Here is a 4,260-nt window from a genome sequence, read left to right on the forward strand (position 1 = left end):
GCCAGGGAGCCGCGGAGCGCCGAGCGCATCCACCTGGGCCCGGCCGGGAGCGCCGAGAACGTCACGTGCGCGGGGGCGGGGCCTGTGCGGAGGGAGGCGGGCTTGGGGTAGAGGGGCGGGGTACGACGGCAGGGGGCGGGGCGGGTCTGGGGCGGAGCAGCACCTATCGGGTCAGAAGAGACCGGAGGACCAGCCACCCGGACACCGGACCCGGGTGCAATTCAGAGGCAACCGCGCCCCACCCCCGCCCCTCGCGGGCGGGCAGGGCCCATCGCCCCATATATAACTAGAGCCCCCCCCAGGAATCATGGAAATGAGAGAGACTTTTTCTTATTTTTAATTGATTGAAAAGACGAGTATTTAAAATAGTAACAAGGCATGGTAGGGTTTTTTTAAGTAAAATGTACACAAAAACAGAAAAATGGTTGGAAGTGAGGAAGTGGAAGTATGTAGAAGTGTAGACCCCCTCATACAGACCTGCACAGGACACAGCCCCCCCCCCAGGACACACAGGACACACAGACTCCCCCCTTCTGGGACACAGGACACAGCCCCCCCCACCCCGCCCAGACACACAGCCCTCCCTCCCGGGACACACAGACCCCCCTCCTGGGACACAGGACACACAAGCCCCCTGGACACACAGCCCCCCTCCCGGGACCCACAGACCATCTCCTCGAGGGGCAAAGTCTGGACTTTCGGGCCCAGAGCAGCTGGACTGTGGTTCTACTCCAACATGAGTGGCCACGGAGACCAGAGTGGTGGCCCTATGAGCCTCTACTTAGACGGTCCTCTGGTCTCTCCCTCACAGTCTCCTGTCCTATTTTCCCCTGGCACCTGGATAACCCACAGTCCAGGCAGCATCCTTTCCTGCCCCTCTACGGTCCTCTCCTCCCACCTGCATCTTTGGTCTGCTGACTCACCCTACAAGGTGACGACCTTTCTGCCCTGGGGCTCTGGGGTCTGAATTTCCCCCACGCATCCCGTGCTGGCAGAGTCGAGTAACTCAATTCCCGTATGTGGGGGGAATCTCGGGCTGGGGGCCTGTGGTTTGGGACGGGGGCCGGGACTGATCACAGACTCACAGATCTGGGACTCTTCACCGCAGTCCACTGACTTGGAAAGAACCCTACTGCTGGAGAGCCTTGCCTCGGCTGCACACAGGCTTCTGTGGTCACCAAAGCGGGCACTTGGGGGAATGAGAGTCTGAGCCCTTCCTCTGGCTGGGGACCTCCTGAGGTCCTATCTCACTGCAGGTCCTTCTGTGACAGTAGCCAGCTGGGCGTGCTGGTGAGGGGGCCCCTTGTCACAGCCACTCTATCTTAACCCCAGAAGCTCAAAGCTGTACCCCCCTGGAATGGATTGACTGGTGACCCCCAGAGACATGCCTGCCCAGAACCTGTAACCCTATTTAGAGAAGCTTTGCAGATGTGAGTAAGGGTCCTAAGATGAGATCGCCCCGGATTGAGGGTGGGCCTTAAACCCATGGCTGGTGTCATCTTAGTGGAGAAGGAAAGGGAGAAGAGGGGAAAGGGCCACTGATGGGAAGGCTGAAATGGGCGCCATGTGCGGGCAACTGCAGTCACCCCGAGGCGCTGAAAGAGGCCTCGAGGCCCCCCCGGGGCCCCCAGGTGGTGAGGACTTGGGTGTTCCTTGTTGGAACCGTTTCTGGCAGCCCTAGGAAGCCAGCACAGCCCGTTGATAGCTGGCCTGTCTTGGAGCGGATGATGGGAGAAGTGGCTCAAAATGAGTGTCAGGCTCCTTGCTGACGCCCTCTCCAGGTGTGGGGGGGGCACGTCCTCCCCCGTGGCACACAGACTGGAGTTTGAACCAGGGACGGAGGGCATAGGCTTTACGTGTGTTCCCTATTAAGGCCCAGCTTCCTATTTATTTTTTGTTTTGTTTTTCCGGGTTCCTATTTGTAAGAGGAAAATCACATCCAGTGTGTTAACACAGGCTACAGAGAGAAATGCTTCGCAGAATCTCAGAATGCCCTGCGTGTCCCTGTAAGCCAAGGAGGGTCTCCACTGGGGACGGGCTACTCCGCAAGGTGTCCGTGTTTATCATGGGTTATTGAGGGTTTTCAGACAAGGGTGGAAATACTGCCAGCCCAGGACTCTGCTGAGCCTCTGCTCAGAGCGCCCTGGGCCCCCATGCCAGGGTAGAGAACTTCGCCAGGCACCTGCCAGCCTGCTTCCATGAAGCCACCCCCTTACCTACCACTGACTGGTCTGCCCCTGCCTGGCTGACATGTCCGCTGGTCATCCTGTGCCGAAACTCTGCTCAGCCGCACCCAATGCCTCATTCGGCCAAGGGCCTCCAGTAGCTCAGCACAGTGAGGACACGCCCTGAAGAGGCTGGGCCCCGGCGGAAGCAGGACCCGTGAACGTGTGCTGGGAGTGAACTGGTGAGAATCAGGTGTCCCCCCACCTCGCCACCCCCCCCACCCCGGGCCAGGCGCCGGCCCTCCTGGCTGGGACCTCCTCCACCTGCCTCCCCCGTCCCCTAGCACTTGCTTGAATGGGTGGTTCTCCAGCAAAGGGCACCTCTGACTCTGGCAGACAGAAGTTACGGAGCCTGAAATGGATGCTTTTTCCCAGATTCAGTATTTGCCTATATGGTCCGTCATCAAAGCTGTGAGTTCTCCGTCTGGAAGATAATTCCGCAAGGCAGTCATTTTCACAGGGCAGTTGAGGACATGATTGTACATAACACGTTTTGAATCCAGGTGCTTCCAGAGAACATTACCAACATCTGGGGCATCACGTGGCTTCCCTGTTTCCACTTTGGGTGGGTTTTGCCCCCGGAGAGGCCATGGGAGGGACGACAACGCGTAAGGGCAGTTTTTCTAGGGTTCAGTTTCCACTGATTGTGTTTTCAGTGTATTCACCACTCAAATATGCATGTTTCACTCCATAATGCATTTCATAGGGATGCCTGGGTGGCTCAGCGGCTCGGGTCATGATCGCAGAGTCCTGGGATGGAGTCCCACATCGGACTCCCAGCTCAGTGGGGAGCCTGCTTTTCTCTCTCTGCCCCTGCCTGTCACTCTGCCTGCTTGTGCTCACTCGCTCTCTCTCAAAAATAAATAAATAAAATCTTAAAAAAAATAATGCATTTCAGTTTATTTGTTCCTCTTTCCTAGCAATGCCACTGGGTTTGCTAAAGCACTTTGTACTGAGGTATAACCTCTTGCTGAGGCGTGTCCTGGGGCCCCTATAACAAAGTGCCCAACACAGTGGAAATTTACCCCCTCACGGCTCTGGGGGTTCTAGGGCCCGAGTCTGAGGTCCACGTCAGATGACACCCATCCCGGGCACCCCAGCTGTCCCCGCACCCATGGTCAGTGGGTCAACCCTTTTCTCTCCATCCACTGCCGGGTAGAGAGAAGGTGCTGTGGTCCCAGCAGGACACCCTCCTGGGCTGCAGCCATGGCAGAGGCAAGGTCCCTTCAGTTTACCTGCTGTCCCCTAGCCCGCTCCCCTGTGGACATGGGTTCCCATCATACTCAGGGGGCTGGTAGAGCTCAAGCCCGGCCCTAGCCCTTCAGCAGCCAGGGGCGCCAGCCTCATCTCTGCTCTCTGACTCTGTGAGTAAAGATGTTGCTTCCAATTCTCAGTCCCTCCAATCTCTAAAAACCTGTAAGCGGCTAATAGGAACTGAGGACTCAGCATTTTCTCGTTGTTAGTGACATTTTTTTTTTTTAAGATTGGTTTTTTTATTTATTTGTTTGACAGATCACAAGTAGGCAGAGAGGGAGGCAGAGAGAGAGGAGGAAGCAAGCTCCCTGCCGAACAGAGAGCCCTATGTGGGGCTCAATCCCAGGACCCTGGGATCACGACCTAAGCCGAAGGCAGAGGCCCAACCCACTGAGCCACTCAGGTGCCCCTGTTAGTGACTTTTTAAAGATTTCTCCTTGTACCCACCAGCTGCTGCAGAGAGATGCGGAGCAGCTACAGCCAGAGAGGTGAGACCCTGTGTGTGGCCGTCTATGAGCCACTTGTGAGTAGTGATAAGGCCTTGTGGGATTGCCCGTCGGTCCAGGGTGCCTACCAGATCTGTGAGCACCCCAGGGGCTATCAAGAGCCCTGTCTGCTGTTGTCCCCGACAGGCACACCTTACAGGGTCGCCCTTCACACTTCCTACTTCCGGCCTCTGCCTTTCTTCCCAGGGAAGGAATCTGGAACAGCAGGTGCTGTGTTCAGGACGGGCGATGGACCATGTGAAGTAAAGGACCACGTGAATACACAGAATCGGAAA

The sequence above is a fragment of the Meles meles genome, chromosome 18, assembly GCF_922984935.1.
Source record: "Meles meles chromosome 18, mMelMel3.1 paternal haplotype, whole genome shotgun sequence".
In the NCBI taxonomy this organism is placed as follows: domain Eukaryota; kingdom Metazoa; phylum Chordata; class Mammalia; order Carnivora; family Mustelidae; genus Meles; species Meles meles.